Below are 20,438 nucleotides of genomic sequence, written 5' to 3' on the forward strand. Positions count from 1 at the left end.
AAAAGCAGATCTCAGATTTGAATTTTTCACAGGGAAAAATGGAGACATGCTAATAACCGAACCTGGTCAGCCTGTGTATTAAGCACCACACCTAAACGAAAAGGGCAAAATGAAGTAAAAAGCAGCCATCAGTAAAACACAGCTTGAAATGTGCCCACATCGATGCTGTTGCCTCTTCTCTGTTAGAGTAACACTCTCATCCTATTTTGGATCTGGAAATATTTTCTAATCCTTAACATTCAAATGTCCTCTAATTACAAATGTTCAATAAGCAGAGCATGCACTCACTAAGCCGGGTTGACAATGTGGTGCACTTGACACAGACCCTTGTGAGCATCACTTCCCACTCCTCGGACATTCTTTCCCCTGTAACTGGGACCATTACTCCAGGGGGTTCTGTTTTAATTGACTATATTAGTGTATTATGTGGGAAGCAGAGAAGTCTTCGATCCACTGGTCACTCCCTCCTTGGGATGACCATAAATGGAAATAAAGCCAAAACCGGGCTTTGAAATGCCAGCACCGCAGGCTAGAAGGGGACGGAAAACCTGGCACACTGCCGAGGAGATGGGCTAAGGACGGCATGCACACGGCTCCCTGACCACCTACTCCCGAGCTTCCGAACAAAATGCAGAGGGTTGTCTGTAGTCGCTTCCATTCTTACCTTGAGAGAGAGCGTGGCTGTCAGACTCCGCTCCTGCAGTGAAGGGGCCTGCACCCAAAGGAAGTAACCTACAACCTAGAAAGGTAAAAAGATAAGGTAAGAGCCACTGCTGACGAAGAGTTACATTCCTGAACAACTGGAATGTTTCCTCATAAAAGGCAGGTCTCCAGATGTTTGAAGACCTTACAGAGTGGAACAGCAGCAATATAACCAATTGAACAACATCAAATGCTTGAAATCCCTGGAATCAAGTCAGAGTGAGCTAATGTTTTATTAACACACACCTGGACCCCGTCTAATTGGGAATGGTAATGATTGGTGAAATCATGCACCTCATCACGTCCCTCCACAAAAATGGCTGTTTAGCAAGGAGCTGGCAGAACTCCGCATAACACTGACACACACCAGGGTATGCTGGCAGGTCAGCACATTCACACACAATGAAAACTCTATGCCATTGAACCAGCCCTGCCTTGGACGGCAGCCCTGCCAGCTGATGAGATAATGGCATGAGACTTGAACGTAGACAAGGAGGTGAAAGGGAGTTAGAAACTTTTTCTGCATGCACTCAAATAAGCAACTGTAAAAGACATTGAATGATTATGCCCATTCTTAAATAATTATTTATATCCCTATTGGTGATGGTTAATTTTCTGTATGTAGTCAACTTGGCTGGACTACAGTACTCAATTTGGTCAGACACATCTAAATTGCTGTAAAGATATTTTTATATGTTATTAACATTTAAATTAGTACACTTTGAGTAAAGCAGAATACCTACCATAATGTGGGTGGGCCTCATCAAATCAGTTGAGGCCTTAAGAGTAAAGACTGAGCCCTGGCCGGATGGCTCATTTGGTTAGAATTTCACTCCACACACCAAACGTTTGCCAGTTTGATCCCTAATCAGGCCACACACCTAGGTGGTGGATTCAATCCCTGGTCGGGGGTGTATATGGAAGGCAACTGATCAGTGTTTCTCTCTCACGCTGTTTCTCTCTCATTCTGTCTCTCTCTCTCTCATTTTCTCTCCCTCCTCTTTCCTCTCTCTTTCTCCCCACCCTTCCTCTCTCTCAAATCATTTTTTTAAGACTAAAAACTGAGCCTCCAGCCTGCTAGCCTGCCCTGCAATTTTTTAGACCAGGGACTGAACCCTCAGCCCAGGTGTGTGCCCTAACCAGGAATAGAACCTGCAACCTTTTGGCCATGGGGCATTGCTCCAACCAATCCAGCCACAGTGGCTAGGGCCTACCCTGCAAATTTCAAACATGCCAACCTCCACACACATGTGAGTCAATTCCTTAAAATAAACATCTCTTTCTTTCTCGCCATACAAGGTATATATGTATGTATGGATACAAGAGGGGACCCCCAAGAAGTTATTTATTAAAAGTTATTTATTTATTCTTACATGTTTAAACTTCAGTCACCTTCAAAGTACTTTCCATTTGATACAAAACACCTATCTAGACATTTTTCCCACTGCTCAAAACAGTTTCTAAACACATCAGTTTTGATGCCTTTTAGTGCTTCTCTCCTTGGCTTCCATATAAAAGTTCAGCCATTGTCAATATAACAAGAATGGTTTGCATGATATCGATGTAACCTGGCAGCCAAGGAGAGTGGACTGGAATATGCGTATGTGAACAATGATGATTTCACTGTACTAGTCAGTGGAAGTGGTAGATGCTCTTTAGTGAGCATGTGTGCTGTGTGGCCATCACATTCAAAGTGATTGATCCAAGAGAGCAACAAATCTAAATCAAATTTTGAATAAAGCTTGAACATTCCTCCACAGAAACTCTTCTGACAATTCAGAGGCCACAGCTATGGGCAACTAGTGATTGGCAGCTCCATCATGACAATGTGCCAGCCCACGCATCATGTCTCAGGCAGTTTTTTTGGCAAAACATCATATGATGCAGGTGATCCAGCCTCACTACAGCCCAGATTGGCACCCTGGGACTTCTGGCTTTTCCAAAAACTAAAACCTTCTTTGAAAGGGAAAAGATTTCAGACCATTAGTGAGATTCAAGAAAATACAGCAGGGCAGCTGATGGTGACCAGGAGAACCGTGTGAGGTCCCAAGGTGCCTGCTTTGAAAGAGGCTGAGGTGTCACTGTCCTATGTACAATTGTATCTTGTATCTTCTTCAATAAATGTCTCTATTTTTCATATTACATGGCTGGATACACTCTGGATACATTATATATACACATACATACATACATATATACATATATAGGTATGAGGAAAAGTTAGTGCACAGAAAAGTTATAAAGTACTAAATTATTACTTGATATGGTTCATAAATTGGGTCCTGAGCATCCTAGTGGCCAAAGCAAAAAAGAAAACAGACACAGAATAATTAAATGGACTTTAAAATAAAAATACAATGTATGTACTTCTCAAAAGGGTTAGCTTGTTCTTGTCATTGAGAAATTTCTCCTAATTCCTTGGGTGAATTCTTGAAATATCCTTTATCATCCACACTGGCAGGTTGGGGGATGGGAATAATAATGAATAGTGCCTCTAAGAGTACACAGTAGAGTCTCCCATAATGCTACCTATCTCTTCCCTCAGTGCAAGGTAAGAGGCCAAAGCACAGCTCCCTTAAGTGACTTACCAAGGCCAGAACGATGCCCAGGCACACAGCCATTGGATCATCTGGCTTGACTCAGGGATAAAAAAGAGAATTTCTGGATTAATTAATGAAATTCATATCCTGAGAGATATTCCCCAGAATTAGTATCATTTCCCCCAACAAAAAGCGGGGTGAGGATCGGCTACACCTGCCTGAGACTGGGCTCCAGCAACAGTCTGGAGTAAAGGTTTTCTCTGTTGCTGATGAGGTACAGACCCACAGAAGGACTGCCCTCAGAATGTCCATAAGCTCAGGCTTAAGTTTCTATTTTTGCATTCCTAGGAGTCATATACCCTTCCTGCACTGGAATCAGTTTTTTAAAATATTTTTATGGCAAAATATACTTAACATAAAATTCTCCATTTAACATGTTTTCTTTGTTTTTGTTATTGACACTATTACCATTTAACATTGCAAGTGTATATAGCTAAGTGGCATGAGGTATGTGCACAGTGTCATGCAGCTCTCTCCACCGTCCACTTCCAGAACTGTTCACCACCTCACACAGAGTCCCTGCGCCCACTGAGCAGTAAGTCCCCATGAAGTGGATGTCCCCCAGCCCGATACCCACTGTTCTACTTTCTGTGTCCATGACTTTGCCTATTTGCAGCACCTCATATACATGGAACCATACGTCCGTCCTTCCAGTCCCTATTGCACTAAGCATAATGTTTTCAAGGTTCATCCCTGCTGTATCGTGTATCAGAATTCCGTTCACTTTTATGCTTGAATAATATTCCACTACAAGTATCTGCCACATTTTATTTATCCTGGAATCCATTTTTCTATAATTAATCCAACAATTAACTATCAAATATTTACAATGTGAAAAGTTTGATTATTTTTTCATAATAACTTTATTCAAAGAACCGTGTACAAGGGTCAGAAGAACCACACCACAATGAACCCACTGACTAAGTCCTAGTTTCAGTATCAGTAGCAGCAGCAAGAAAACAAAGTCTATTAAGTGATTTTTCTTCCCTATGGGTTAGGTAAATCTCCCCTACAATTGTAATTACTGTTTTTCATATTCAAAGCTGAAGGGAGATAAGAATATCCCCACTATCTGGAACTCTTCTTGTCACAGTGCCTACAGCTTAAGTGCCACCCTTGCCCCCTGACCCAGTGTTAAGAAGCTTCTTCCAAATGGCTGATGTCAAAAAGTCAGAGAAACTGCACTGCTATGTAGCACTGCTCTCTGTCCCTGCAGATAAGATACCCGGACGGAATCAACTGGAAGAGCATGTCTCCCCCAACCAGCTTGCCATCCCTGAGCTTCTCCTTTCTGAAGCATAGGAATAAGGTAACCAGCCTTCTATGTGGGATGATGGGTCTCAAGACAAACACAGCTCCTCCCCAATGAGACGACTGGATGGTTGAAAGAGACCGCGAGGCTGCACTGCACTCCGGTTTTCTCCTGCAGAGTGCATAAAAGGGCAGACGGCACAAAGGGGGGATGCCACTGCACACCTGGATTCACAAAAAGGGCCCAGGGTGAGTCATCAAAAGATGTCCCCAGGAAGCTGATGAAAAACAATCATTTCTGCACCCTGGAAAGAGAACTGCAAGCAAAATCAAGAGCCACAGAGCACTCAGGCCACTTTGTTTAGCAAAAACTTCTCAGCTCAGCGGACACTGCAATCACCCCAGGCTGCAGGCACTTGGAGGGGTTAAAGTTCACTCACCACTTGGGTGTTCAGTCAGCCAGGAACATGTCATCTAAGCATCAAACACTGTTTTAGAAACTTACAGAGAATTTAGGCTTGAGTTCCGTCCAGAGGTATATAAAGACTGATATCAAGAGGAAGAGTTTTTTGCAGATAAAAACAAAATGAACAGTGTTAAGATTGTTCTTTTTAGTATATAGATAAGGAATCCATTGCCTCTAAAACAGGTCACATTTCCATGGGTTGTATTGGGTTGGCCAAAAAGTTCATTTGCTTTTTTCCATAAGATGGCTCTAGTAACACATGATTGTCTTTACCGCCATTCGAAACAATTTTGTTAGACTATATTGTGACAGCTGTCATATCAGTGAGCATTTAAAAAAAATATCAAAGTTGGTGAATTTTTGTGTAGCCATTTTAATATTGAAGATGGAAGGAAATATGTAACATTTTCAGCATATTATGCTTTATTATTTCCAGAAAGGTAAAAATGCAACTGAAACATAAGAAAAGATTTGTGCAGTGTATGGAGAAGGTGCTGTGACTGATCTGATGCATCAAAAGTGGGTTGCAATGTTTCCTACTAGAGATTTCTCACTGGACAATGCACCACAGTTGGGTATCCCAGTTGAAGTTGATAATGATTAAAGCAAGACATTAATTGAGAACAATCAACATTATACCACTTGGGAGAGAGCCAACATACTCAAAATATCCACTGTCCCAGGGGCCCTGAGCTCCATATCATTGGACTTTTCTGCCTTTCCCAAATGCTCAGTGCTAACTAGGAGTCACCGCGCAAAGGGCATCACTGTTCACAGAACTTGTGTCCTCCTTTCTCACGCCTTAGTCTCCAGAGCTGGCTCAGACACCTTAACCAACTTCAGTTTCCCCTCTTCCTAAAAAGAAAAGGAAAAGTTACATGCCAAAGTGCCCTGCACATTCCTGAAGTGAGTCTGGAACAAAAGATTATTGGAACAAAAGGACTCCCAGTCGCTTTGAGACCTGAGTCACAAGTAATTACTTTCTCCTTCATGGGAAAAGTTTAAACGTGAGAGCTGACTGATGTCCTCTATTGGACATCAGAGACACAAACACTGCAGTTCAATTTCCACACCCTCCACAGATGATGTTTGGCCTACAGCATAGATGGGTATCAGGTCTGGCTCCAGATGCTATAGTTTGAAGGGGACTATATTGGTTTCAGAGGAGGACCATAACAAGATGGACTGTTGGAGGCAAGTCACAAGTGACAGTGGCAACACAAGGGATCACCTAGCCTGTCCTAGGGTCCCAAGTCTGTTAGTCTTCTCAAGCTCTTCAGTCTTGCTCACATCACCTCCCCAAAGACAACACAAGTTTGGCACAGCTTTGCCCAGAACTGTCCAGGGACAAATGTGAAATCTCCCATTATTGGAGGCAATGCCCTCAAACACTCTGGGGGTCAGCAAACAAGGCCATTGGGTCCTCTCTAGGCTTCAGCGACAGGCTGGGGTTCTTGTCCAGGGCACATCCCAGCAACAGGGACCACTAACACAGAGGCTGACACTCACGCCAGACAAGTCCCAGCCCACAGAGGAAAAATGAGAGCAAGCTGATGCAATTAGCCAAGTGAATGGGAACTTGTGAAACCATTCAGACAACATGGTACTTGAATTTATTCAGTTCCCATTACTGGAGGGTCATTGTGCTTCCACCCCCTGCTGATTCTGGAGGCTGCACAGCATTTTTCCTCGCAAATTCCAGGGATCTGTGGCTACATGAGCACACATTGTGCATCAAGCGAAGGGCAATTTGGTATCAAGGGGCACATACTGTGGAGTGACTTTATCCCAGAATCAGAAACTCAGTGATGAATTCTAAAAAAATGCAAGTATCCAGTTAATAAAAAAATAAACTAAGATTCCTCATTCAAGTCCATCTCCATTACACCTCTTCATTGACTGATTACACATTAGCCTTGCTAATGGTTTTATTTCCATTATTGAGTCATAAGCATCTCAAGAGTCCACATGGAATCTTGTCCTTTATCCCTTTCCATGCCTAGCATAGTGTGGAACACAAAATAGAAACTCAGTTAAGGCTAAATTATTCATTGCTTCTCACTTTTGAAATATTTTTCCCTGTAGGGAAGCAAATCCACTCTACCTGCCTCATTTAATTAACAGGACACCTCCTTCCTCGCCCCGGCCCCCACCCCCTCGCCAAAGTAACTCCGGCAACAGTGCCTTCACGATGAATGTCCATGCTGAGTTCAGTGGATCACACAAAAACGCAAAGTTACAAATGGAGCTTCGAGGTTGGTAAATTCTTGCCCTGTGCTTTTAAATATGAGCATATCTGTATGTTTCCTAGACTGCAGCAACAAATCACCACAAATTTAGTGGTTTAAAACAGTAATTTATTCTTTTACAGTTTTGAGGGTACAGAAGTTCAAAATCCAGGTGTCAGAGGGGTTGGTGACTTCTGTAGGCACTGAGGGACAATCTGCCCCTTGCCTGTGTCCTCCTAGTTTCTGGTGCCTCCTGGTGCCTTAGCTTGTAGCTACATAGCTCCAGTCTTGGTGTCTGTCTTCTCATGCTCCACCCTGTCTCTCTGGGTCAAATCTCCGTCTCCTTTCTAAAGACTCTAGTATCGCACCTATGGCCCACCCCAAATCCCAGATAAGCTCATCCTGAGATCCTTAACTTAATTATATCTGCAAAGACACTATTTTCAAACCAGGTCACATTCACAGGTACTAGAAGCTAAGACTTAGATATAGCTAGTTTGAGGGATACCATTAAATCTTCCACATTATCCAAAAGCAGAACATATCATCTTCACCACAGAGCCCTCTCCTTTTCCCAATGATCTTCTTGATATTAACAGACTCATTTCCCAGGCCGAACTCTTCAGGTTGTCTTCAAGGGCTCCCACCCCCTTGCTCCCCAATTTCAATCAGCTCCATAGTCCACAGTAATGAAGTTGGGTCAATTCTACTCAAGTGAGGTGCTCGTGCCTGTCTCCTCTGGCCCACACCTGCTGCCTGACCATCTGGGCCCCAGCCCAGATCACCATCTTGGACTAGGTCACAACTCCTTCTCACCTGTCCTCCCAGGTTCCTTTTCTGACCATACCACCTGTTGCTATCTTAAACAGAACCTGACAATGCCACAACCGTGTCCACAAACTTTCTGTGGCCTCTAAGCAAATGAAGCCCAATATCTTTATAGTCTAGCATCTGGCTCTACTAGAATGAGTCCCAAACCTCTTTCCCAGACTTATTCTCCACTGCTCTCCTCCATCTGGTCCAGACATTGGTCAAAGTAGATTACTGACTGTTCTTAAATACTTCCTCAAAGGCCTCCAAGACTTTGAGGTCTCTCTGCCTAGGATTCATTGATTAATTCAACAAGCTTTTACCTTGACTATGTCTCCTTGTCAATATCTCACACAGAATAGTTCAACTCAAAAGACAGCTCACCCGTAAGTCTTCATCTAGTTTCACCAACCACTTTGTAATCCTCACTCTTTTAAAATTTAATAGCCTGACAGATAAGGCATTCTTTTATTTTTTTATTTTTTATTTTTTTTAAGATTTTATTTATTTATTTTTAGAGAGGGAAGGGAGGGAGAGAGAGAGAGAGAGACATCAATGTGCAGTTGCTGGGGGCCGTGGCCTGCAACCCAGGCATGTAGCCCGACTGGGAATCGAACCTATGACACTTTGGTTCGCAGCCCGCGCTCAATCCACTGAGCTACTCCAGCCAGGGCTTTTTTTATTTTTTTATTGATTGATTTTAAGAGAGAAGAAGGAAGGGGTGAGAGAGAGAAATATCGATTTTTTATTGCTCCACTTATTCATGCATTCATTGGTTGATTCCTGAATGTGCCCTGGATGGGGATTGAACCCACAACCTTGATCTACTGGGACAATACTCTAACCAACTGAGCTACCTGGCCAGGGTCAGATAAGGCATTCTTGTTCTCTCCTCCCCTAAGAGACTTGAGCACTTATCATCAACCTTATGACAGACCCTGGATAGATTCTGCTTTACTCATGTACATCTCCCTATAATCTAGCACAGTGCCTAGCATATAACACGTGCTTAGAAATATCTGCTCAATAAAATATACAATGTATCAAACAGGTGAATAATACAGTTCTTGCCTGTACACAGCTTACATTTGGGGATGTGGAAGATGAAATAAGCACAAAAGTGAATAAGAATGACTCAAATCATAATATTGTAAGCATCATAAAAGAAGGATAAGTGGGATTCTATGGAAGTGGAGTGCAAGTTTCCTAGAGAAGGTAAAACTTAAGATAGATCTTGAGGGCTAACAATATTTTCATGAGCAAAAGGTGGGGGGTCAGGGAAGAGAATAAAATACAGATGAAACGGCATCTGCAAAAGACACACAGCCAAGTGAAAGCAAGTGGCGTTTCCCAGGCTCCACAAGGAGCACAGTTTCCTGGCCACTGACTGAGAGAATGGCGAGCAATGGGAGGCCAGGCCAGGGAGGCAGGTCAGCATCCCCTGTGCTGTGCCAGGGAGTGTGGAACTGCCTGCAGCAGGTGGGAGTCATGGAAGCTTTCAGGCAGGTGTGATGGTCCCATCTGCACTTTCAGAAGATCAGCTCCACGCCACCACAGAACTCAAACCCAGTTGTGCATGAGAATCCTCTGGACAGAGTCAAACTTGTGTCGTGTGGAGAGAAAAGCACAAATTACAATGTAGCAATTCTCCATCTGCAATAAAATCATGTTGATATTTTGCCTTTTGGCTTTAGAATGTTTAAGAGAAATAAACAGTACTTCTCCTTGACCTCCCCTCTCTTCTCTTCCCCAGAAATAAACACATCTTTTTGGTGAGTATCGCTCACCCATGTTTATACAGAGAAGGAAATATATAGGCAGATGTATGCATCCATGACAACTAAACAGCATTATTATTTTGTGTTAAAATTATATAAATGACACACTTAGTAAATATTGTTCCAGATTTGCTTTACTCACTGAGAGGCAACTTTAAAAGCTCAGATTTCGCCCTGGCTGGCTTAGCTCAGTGGATTGAGCATGGGCTGTGAACCAAAATGTCGCAAGTTCGATTCCCAGTCAGGGCACATGCCTGGGTTGCAGGCCATGGCCCCCAGCAACTACACATTGATGTTTCTCTCTCTCTCTCTCCCTCCCTTCCCTCTCTAAAAATAAATAAATAAAATCTTTAAAAAAAAGAAAAAAGCTCAGATTTCTGCATCCTACCTAGACCTAATCAATCACAACCACTCAGTAGAGGTGTTTAGAAACACGCATTTTAAAAACCCCATTTCATTTTGCTGTTACTAAGTCTACATTTGGGAGTCACTGGTGTAGAAGAGGAACTGGGGAGAAGATAAAGCAGTGGTAGGAAGAACAGTAGGAACGTTTCACGATAATTTAAGCAAGAGGTGATAAGGTCATAAGCAAGGGTAGCAGTGATGGAAATTAAGACGGGGGGCAGATTCTGAAACGCTGTGAGGATAAAATCAACAGGACTTTGTAACTAATTAGAATCTGGGGTGAGAAAAAGTAGTAGCTAAGAAATGGCCCCAGGGATGTTAACTTGAGTGAGCAGGGGGACAGTGACACCATTAACGAAAATGGAAAGCACAGGAGGAAGAACAGGCTGTGAAAGAGAAAGCTGATTTGGTGTTTGACGTGTTCTAGTCAGGGCTCAGCAGGACCCCCATGTAAGTATCTGCAACGGTATTTGTACATGTTGGACTAGACTGAGGGAGAAGGTCAGGACCCGCGATACAGATCCAGGATTCCCTGCTGAAAGGGAACAGCTGTGCACATGGAAACAGGGATGTTTGTTTCAGAAGAGATACAAGAGGCCCCAGGGCAGGTCTCTGGGGGCACACGTGTGCAGGGGACAGCAGATGAAGAGGAGCAAGCTCAGGAAGTCACAGGAAGGATCAGGGTCAGGAATCCACAGTGGGGGACCAGAGTGTGACACAGATGAGGACCAGAAGACATCATGGAGAATGAGTGACCTTTCAGAGAACGTCAACCACCATGGAGGAAGAAGTCTGAGACTGACATTAGTTAAAAATACCAGAAGCAGCAACGTTAAGCTCCTCTTTAGTGCTGAAAAGTGAGGTCAAAAAGAACGGTTACAAAATAGCCACGGGATGTAAAGTACGGCATCGAGAATATGGTCAGTAATATTGTGATGACTACATACAGTGTCTAACCACTCTGCTGTACACCTGCCACTAATATAGTGTTGAATGTCAGCTGTAATTGAAAAAATGTAAAAGAATGGTTGAAAGATAATTATTTTAGGATTTAGAACAGGAGAGTTGAATGCATAAAACATGAGGAAGGAACCAGCGGTAGAAAAACTGCGAAGAGATGAGAAAATAAAAATAGATTAATTAAGGTCCTGAAGAAATAAGAGGGAATCGGATCAGGACACAGGGAGACTTCCTGTTGAAAATGGCAGACCAACGACACATTTCTGCCTCTCCCTTCCCGACTCCCTACTAAAAGGATCTCAAAGCCTATTAAATAGTCCTAGGGCTATTAAATACTAAAACTATTAAACTTTTCTTTACTAAGATAAAGAGGACTAGAAGGGGATAAGTGCAGAGGAGACATTTGAGAAAATATAAAGCAGAAAGACAAATGGTAACTTAGTTTATGACATTCTTGCCTTACCAATAGCTTGCAAAGTAGGATCCCAATAAGAAGTGAACTAACTTGGTCTGTAGATTCTGCAGGGCTGAGTACCTGAAGGCACCAGGACACAAGAGGGCAAGGGTGGATCTTGAATGCAGAGAGATTACTTGAAAGCAGACAGAGCAATTTACACCCAGAGCCTCTCCTCAACCCTGAGTAATAAGGCATCTAACCCTACAGAACTAGGGCTTTGTCCTCTGGAAAAAATTAACCAGACGATTCTCTGGACTCAAAGGCATCGGGCAGAGCGCAACAGTGGGATGAGTGTGAGACTGAACCCTGGAGGATGAGCAATGATCCGCACACTGAACTGCCTGTCCCATTAACAGCAGCATCCAGCACTTCCAGAACCACACCACTTCTCCCCGCCCCCCGCATCGTCCTTCACACCTGCCTCACCCCTCCCTCCGCCAGGAGACTGGACAATCCTCTAGAAAAACTAAGTGTCCCAGAGATAGTCCCATATATACTGACCACCTATCACCTACAGGAAAGCCCCTCTTATTCACACTGAACTTTGGGCCGAGGACAGCCAAGGATCAGATTTGAGGAGAGCCTCCCATACGGGAGAGTGGAGCAAACCCAACAGATAGATCCAAGGAACTCAGAGACAGTAAGGAAGCTGAAGGTTTCACGGCAATCTAGAGGCTCCCCTGCAATGGCCCAGAGAGATATTTTATTTGCCCAGCACAGTTATTTTAAAAATAAAATAAATTCACATAATAATCTATGTTTTTAACTTGTCCTGAAAAATCAAAAGATCTGGCGATTCCAACTCCAGACCACATGTCTAGAGCCAGGAGTGAGAGCAAGAACAACGTGGGCCAAGCCTGTGAGCCCGGACAGTCTTCTGAGGAGAAGGGTCACAGCTATTACTGGATTCACAAACCGTCCATGACCCAAAAAGGGGTTAAGAGCCTTGAAACAGCCCGTCTCTCTTCCTGCCCAACAGTTTATCACCCACTAAGTGGTTTGCCCTCTGCCCCTCCCACATCTGCAGTTTGGCGGAGAGCCACATTTTACTCCTTTAATCTCTGTCAGTCACTTCCTCAGGCCCTTAATCACCTTTATGACTCTTTTCCAAATTCCGCCAGTTTGTCCAAATCCAACATGAATTCTCTGGGACGATGGAACACACTTTAGAATTACTAAGCAAGAGTGCACTTAAAAGCTTTTAGAAGGAACACTCAAGATTTGACATGTTAAATCAACTTCTCATGGGCAGCTGCCCAGTTCAGGAAGAAGAGACGCAGAGTGCTCCAGGGAATGTGAGGAAAGGGGAGTCCTGCATCCGGATATTCCCTACTGTTTCTTGTGCCTTGAAACTATACAGCTTGGTGGATCAAGGGAGGTCTGCTCTTACAGCCATCTGAAATATCCTGGAGAAACAAGGAAGAATCAAAAGTACCCACAGCTCAGAACACACGACTACTACCATCTCTGACTTGATTAGAAAAAAAATTAAAATACACACCCCCCCACACACACACTGGTTCTACGCATAAATCTGTCATCAGCCAAGCCTGCTCGGCCCAACCCCGTGGCTTCTGCAAGTCACACCAAAACATCAGACAATTTGCTCTGACTGGAGGTAATCACAATACATGAATAAATTCTAGCCAAATCAAAATAAATTTAAATTCCTCTTGAAGCTCTTCAAGAGACAGAAAAGGATGCCCTTCAGACATATTTCTCCTAGGCTAAGAAGCTGGATTATTCTGTTTATCACAAGCCAAAGGTAACTCAGTAGGCGGACTGATAAAGGTTCCTTCTCAAACTGTTTCACTGTAGGGTTTCTCCTTTGGAAGGTGTTTTGTTTTGAATGTGCAGAATTTTGGGCCACACAACTCTCCCCAAGCTCCCAGACACAGAGGAGGAGGGCTGAAGCCTTGGGCTCAAAGAGAATTTCAGTCAATGTTCTGGGGAAACACTTGGAACCTGGGAGGAGCATCCCCCTGGGGAGAGTCCTGGTCCAGGACTGTGGGGGGAAGCCCTTCCTCTGACTATCTTCCAGCATTGCCCTCTGTGGGATGGGACCTCAGCAGGAAGCCTGTATTCCGGATGCAGTTCTAGAACTTTCCATGTGGGCAGCTCAAGTATCTTGCCCTACCTGAGAATGTTGCTACGAAATCTTAAGAGATAATAGTTTAGAGAAAGCTCTGCAGCATTTGAAAAATGCTCCTAGTGCCAGCAGATGAGCATGAGGGTCCCCCATGACTACCAGCCAAAAAGTCTCTCATGCCTATTTTTGTTACTTCAGGGATTTTTCTGGAGTTGCCTTTCCTTCACTTACCCTTGGGGTTGTTAACATTTGGGGTTTCATGGGAATGGCCCCAATAGCCACAGCTCTGGCCTGACAGTCCGAAGCTGACAGGGTCTTCAACATCTGGGGTCCCCTTGCCTGGGCCTTCCAAGTAACACATCCCTACTTGAATTCCTCCAAAAATTTTCCATTGCACCTCGGAGGAAGAGAAAACTCCTTTAACACGGCCTGGACTGGCCCCATGTCCCTAGTGCTCTATCAGCTCAGGTCACGCTGGCCTTCTTTCTGACATTTGTATCTGCGATGCCCACCACAGAGCCTGTGGCTGTGGTGGCCCCAGCCTAGGAAGGTCTCCCCTCGCTCCCTCTTGTGCTTAACTCTTACCTATCCTTTCTATTTCCGCTCACAGAGCCACTGTGCTTGGAAAGCCTTCTGCAACCTGTCTCACTCATTTAACTGCATCTAATAGAGGCTCACGGGCAAATCCACATTCCCTTCTCCTAGCACTGAACATGTTGCAACTGTACGTTTGCTGGTACCATTATGTGACCAGTATCTGCCTCCCACACTGGATTTAAAGCTCTGTGAGAGAAGAGACCATGTCTGCATTTGCTCACCCGTTGTACCAACTCTGGCGTGAACTAGAGGCTTAATAAATAGCAGATGAACGGATGCAAAGATGAAGGATGAACAAACCACCTCAGTAGGACTGCCTTCTCCCCCACCCTGTTCTCCCACATTTTTGCCTTTGCTCTTGTTTCCCTCTGCTGAGAAGGTCCTCCGGAGCACGGGCCCTGGTTTCCTGAACAGTCCTAAGGGGTGGAGGTGCCAACTAGGAGAGCGGCAGAGTTGGCACCTCCTGGGATACAGCTTCACCGAGGTGAAGAGGAAATGGGAGTGAGGCCAGCAGATGAATCCACCCTCCTCTCTCTCCACTAGGAACTGTTTCAGGGGGCGGCCCCCAGCACTCCTGGGAAAGTGCTGAGCCAAGGGAAGAAGCTGCTGAGAGACAGGCGTGGTTGTTCACAGCTTGGGAACTGGGAACGGTGTCAGCCAGCTCAGTAAAGCGGTGGGCAGACCTTCCCTCTTCCCGCTTCTTTTCTCTCTCACCCTCACCATCCTGGGACTGCCTCTTCCAAATCAGTTGTCAACACCTTAATCCTTCTCTCACACCTTGAGGTCTCGAGCATCCAGGCTGATATCCTGCGATGACCCCTAAAGAGAGAAGCTGCACCCACAGCCCAAGCACAGAGAACTCTGAGCGAAGCTTCTCACTAAATGTCGAGGCAGTGAATGAAGCTGCTGTGATCTTGGCCTGGACTTAAGAAGGGAACTCACAATCCCTCCACTGAATACTGAGCCCAGTCGAGCCCCAGCATCAGCGGTACTGATTTCAGTTTTGAGACACCCACTTTAAAGCTGTATTTCTCGATGTTTTGGGATGATGGACCTCTCAGAAAGCCTGATGAAAGCCCAGAACCCTCCTCCCAGACTGGCACACCCCTGCAGTGGTTTGCCCTCACTGGAGGGGTCCCCGGACCACTGGAGCCCACCCGCTGATCTCATGTCAGGAGACGCTGCTTCTGAGAAACAGGCAGTTGGAGGAGCACACCGAATGGACAGGAACAAGTTGAGGAGCAGGAGCCGCGTTTCCTAAGGAGCAGGTGAAGGGAAGACTAAATTAAAGGGGGGGAAACAGTGAAGGCTGGTGTAGCTGGAGGCATATCAAGTGGAAGAGGAATTAGATGTTTGTTCCTGTGCTGTGTCCTCTCTTGGGGGTGACGTGTCTGATTTCCCTGGGCAGACCTAGCTGCCCCCCTCTGTGTTCCTGTAGCTCCATGAGGATGCTGCAATTCCAACCCGTAAACCATGAGGCCTTCAGTCTAAAGGGCCAGCAGGGGCTCCACTATCACTTGAAATGTCAAAAGAGAGAGGGGAATGCTGAGAGACCCCATCCATCCCTCCGTGCTTTGTAAACATTATTCTCAGCTCATGGGCCACATGAAAAATGGTGCCGGGCTGGCTTTGGGCCAGAGGCCATAGTTTACCATCCCCTGCAGGAGCCTGTGACCCCTCCTAGACTACGAGCTCAAGTCATACCTGATTTCACTCTGAGGTCCCAGTTGTACCACAGCGCTGGGTACACAGTCAAAGCTTAATACCCACAAATCCTGCTCACCTTCCAGGCCTGGGCTGGGGGGACACCTCCACAAAGACCCCCTTCCTTCCAGTCTGAGCTGACTTTGCCACGCCTGGCAGTGCCCACCTCCTGCTCCTCGGCACCTAGGGGTGCCATGTCCTGCAGCTGTCCCCCAGCTCAAGTGACTTAACATGAGCAGCTTACACAGAAAACCTAAGAATTCAACCTTGCCAATTTTCAGGTTGGTTTTTTTTTTAATTTTATTTTAATCATTGTTCAAGTACAGTTTTCTCCCACTTACTCCCATTCCAGCCCACCCACCCAACCCTCCCCTCTTCCCCCCCATTACCCCCCACCCCTAGTTTTTGTCCATGTGCCCTCCAAATTTGTTCCTGTAAACCCTACCCATTCCCCCCTGAAATTCCCTCTTCTCTCCCCTCTGGTCACTGTCAGTGACCCTATTTCAGTGTCTTTGGTTATATTTTGCTTGTTTCTTTGTTTTGTTGTTTAGGTTCCTGTTAAAGGTGATATCATGTGGTATTTGTCTTTCACTGCCTGGCTTGTTTCACTTAGCATAATGCTTTCCAGCTCCATCCATGCTGTTGCAAAGGGTAGGAGCTCCTTCTTTCTTTCTGCTGCATAGAATTCCATTGTGTAAATGTACCATAGTTTTTTGATCCATTCATTGACTGATGGGCATCTAGGTTGCTTCCAGCACCTAGCTATTGTAAATTGTGCTGCTATGAACATTGGGGTGCAAATGTTCTTTCCTTATGTGAAATAACCATTCACTATGGATTTCCATAAGCTAGCCTTTTACAAGTCCTATGAAAATTAGGGATAGCTCCAAGGAACCTGTTCAATATTTGTGTGCAGCTGTTCACATCTTAGTGTTTTAAGTAGCTATAATTGCAGTTGAGAAAACAATTAAACTCTGTGGGTGTTATTTAATGCATCTTGTGATTATTCCTTCCTGAGGATCCTCCAAAGACACACAAATAGGTGGAGAGACCTGGGTTTACAAACCACCAGGACTGAAACAACTTTCTGTCACCTGCCGTGGATTGTCCTTGACACTCTTTTGAGCTGAGGATGGGGTGATCTGAGAAGACATCATTTTGCAACTTTGGAAGTCAGATCTCTAAGATCATCGAACAGCACAGCCACAATCTGGTGGTGTGGACGCCGTTTCCCTCGTGCCCTAGCACGGGAAGATCAAGAGAACCACCATCTCCCGCGATGTCCTCACAGGATCACAAAGTCCTTGGCATTTATGTTCCTCAAAATAAGCTGGAGTCAAACTGTACAAGCCACCTTGGCCGGTGTGGCTCAGTGGGTTGCAGCATCATCTCATACACCAAAAGGCTGGGGGTTCGATTCCCTGTCAGGGCATATGCCTAGGCCGCAAGTTTGATCCCCCCTGGGATGCATATGGGAGCCCAGTGAATGTTTCCCTCTCACATCACTGCCTCTCTCTCTTCCTTGCTCTCTAAAATCAATAAACATCATTTAATTTTTTAAAATTTACATACCAATAATAAAGAAGTTTGGTAGAAAAACAATGGGAATTAAAATGTGTAAATCTCCTTGTCTCATATGGGGAAAAGCTAACAATTGTACTTTGCTGGGAAATAAATTTAAAATAATTATTTTAAAAAGGTAGTCTATAAATTTAATGTTGTGTCCTACGGGATCCTAGGACAAATAAAGAACAATAGGTAAGAACTAATGGAATTTGAATAAATATGGACTTTGGCCATGACTAGTGTATCATTGGCTCATTAATTGTGACGGATGGTCCACACTGATATAAAATGTCAACAGTGGCACTGGCCATGGGTTATATGGGAAACCTCTGTACTATCTTGCCAGCTTTTTAAAAAATCTAGAACTAAATTAAAAAGTTTATTAATTTTTTTAAAAAGATATAGTCCCCAAAGAATTTTATTAAGATATGTCACTTATAATCAGGTGGGGAAGGGAAAGACAAATATTTTAAAATTTTAGCCAGTCCAAGAGAATGCAGTAAATAAAAAAAGTGTCCTTTGAGGGTAGGGGTTGGAAGTCATATACACAGCAAACAAAAAAGTTGCAAAATTAAAGGTCAAGTGTTAAAGATACAATATCTCTTGTGTCCCTAATTAAATATTGGGCTGCCACCTTTCAACTCCCTTCTCTTAACTTTTTTCACTCCTACCCCAGGCAGCTTATCAGTGATCGGTGAGTCAATCAACCAGTTTCAGAAATAGTAACTGAGCCCGAGTGTGAGGCCCTCAGCAGGTGCTCTGGCACCACACTGCCAGAAAGAGCAAGGATCTTCCTCAGCTGTGCCTCTCCAGATCTCACACAAGACCTGCAGACTGTAGGTGCTTAACACACATGTGTAGAGATTGTCCGGGCAATGCCCTGGCTATGAACTCACCTGGGGAGCTCTTACCAAAGTCCAATCTCAGAGCCACTGCAAAAGAGACTCTAATTTAATTGGTCTTGGGTGGAAGCCAAAATATCAGAATCTTTTTTTAAAAAGCTCCCCAGGAGGCTCTAGCATGCAGCAGGGCTGCCTGTAGAGGGCGAGTCTACGAGGTGAACTACAGCAGACCAGGCCTGAATGCTAGGGAGCCAATTCACTATGACAACAGAACAGGTGTGAGAATATCAAACCATTACCATTTCCCCTCCCTCCAGCGGCAACTAATCTTGTCCCCAGCAGCTGAAATGGGTAGAGTAGTCTGCTTTGAAGAGTAAAGAATGTAAGGAGGGAAGAGTAGACTCATGTAACCACCATTGTCTATTAGATGGTTGCTAAGAAAATGTTCATTATGAATTCAGAGAACATTTTTAGTCCTCAGAGAGGAAAGAGGTATTCTGGGGAGAACTTTAAAAAAAATGTGCCGACTCTCTCTCAACAATTTATAGAACAACTAGACAGAATGTCAGCAAGAATATATAAGAATATAAAAGAATAATACCATCAACCAGCAGAATCTAATAGACATTTATAGAACACCCCAAAATAGCAGAATACACATTCCTTTCCATTGCTCATAGAGCACAGACCATGAGAGACCATACTGTGGGCTATAAAACGACCTCCACAAATTTACAAGAATTTATATCAACCAAAGTATATTCTCCAACCACCAACCACAATGAATCAAACTAGAAGTCACTATCAGGAAGATAACGGGAAATTCTGCAAACCCTTGGAAATGAAACAATACACTTCTAAATAATCTATGGGTCAAAGACAAAGTCTTAAAGGAAATTTAAAACTCTATTTAACTGAATGAAAATGAAAATACAATATATCAAAATATGTATTGCAGAACACAGATAAAGCAGTGCTGAGTGAAATTTATAGCACTAAATACAAACATTAGAAAGGAAGAAATGTCTCAAATGAATAACCTAAGCTCTCACCTCAAGATTTTAGAGAAAAGAAGAGTAATATAAATCCAAAACAAGCAGAAGGAAGGGAAGAGTAAAGGTAGGGGCAGAAACTACACAGAGACCCATCAGAGAACACTGTGTGACCAGAGGCAGGGACTGGAGTGATGCAGCTGCAAACCAAGGACCCCGAAGACTGTCAGCAAACCACCAGAAATTAAGAAGCAAGAAAGGATTCCCTGCAGGCTTCAGAGGGGGCACAGCCCTGCCACAACTGTGACACAGTAAGTTACTATTGTTGTGAACCACCCACTTGATGGTACTTTGTTACAGCAGCCCTAGAAAGCAAAAGCAGCTTCCAGTTAGGTGGTGGGCATGGGGGCAGGGGAAGAGCAGGGGGAGAATAAGAAAAAATCTGATTAATCCAACAGAAGGCAGAAATTATTTTTCTAAATAGCAAAAGAAAAAGGTTTTATATAACCAATACAAAACAACATAGCAGAAATACATTCAAATATACCAATAACTCAAAACTACAGACATATAAAACCCTACTCCTAATGAATAGAACTCACATCTTTTTTTTTTAAAGATTTTATTTATTTATTTTTAGAGAGGGAAAGGAGGGAGAGATAGATAGAGAGAGAGAGAGAGAGAGAGAGAGAGAGAGAGAGAGACATCAATGTGTGGTTGCTGGGGGTTCTGGCCTGCAACCCAGGAATGTACCCTGGCTGGGAATCGAACCTGGGACACTTCGGTTCCCAGCCCACGCTCAATCCACTGAGCTACGCCAGCCAGGGCTGAACTCACATCTTTTTAAGCTCAAAAAAACATTTATAAAATGATCAACGCCCCAGGTGTCCAAGAAATCTCAACAAATTTCAAAGAATCACAGTCATACAGACAACACTCCCCGATAAAAGAAGACACTGTTGCTCTCCGACATCACCCTCACTCAGGCGGA

General features: G+C 44.2%; 1 protein-coding gene across 8 annotated transcripts in view; it reads right to left on the bottom strand.

The window, feature by feature from the left end:
- The window catches only part of LYPD6B (LY6/PLAUR domain containing 6B), a 160,954-nt gene that overhangs the window by 53,030 nt on the left and 87,486 nt on the right, over nt 1-20,438 (bottom strand). For all 8 annotated transcript variants that reach the window (XM_045819859.1, XM_045820030.1, XM_045819931.1 and 5 more), the window contains one exon: nt 665-739. The gene's annotated coding sequence lies outside the window, so the exon portion shown is untranslated. The remainder of the gene's footprint in view (nt 1-664; nt 740-20,438) is intronic.

Source organism: Phyllostomus hastatus, unplaced genomic scaffold (assembly GCF_019186645.2).
Source record: "Phyllostomus hastatus isolate PE091 unplaced genomic scaffold, TTU_PhHast_1.1 phas_contig_1, whole genome shotgun sequence".
NCBI classification, from domain to species: Eukaryota; Metazoa; Chordata; class Mammalia; order Chiroptera; family Phyllostomidae; genus Phyllostomus; species Phyllostomus hastatus.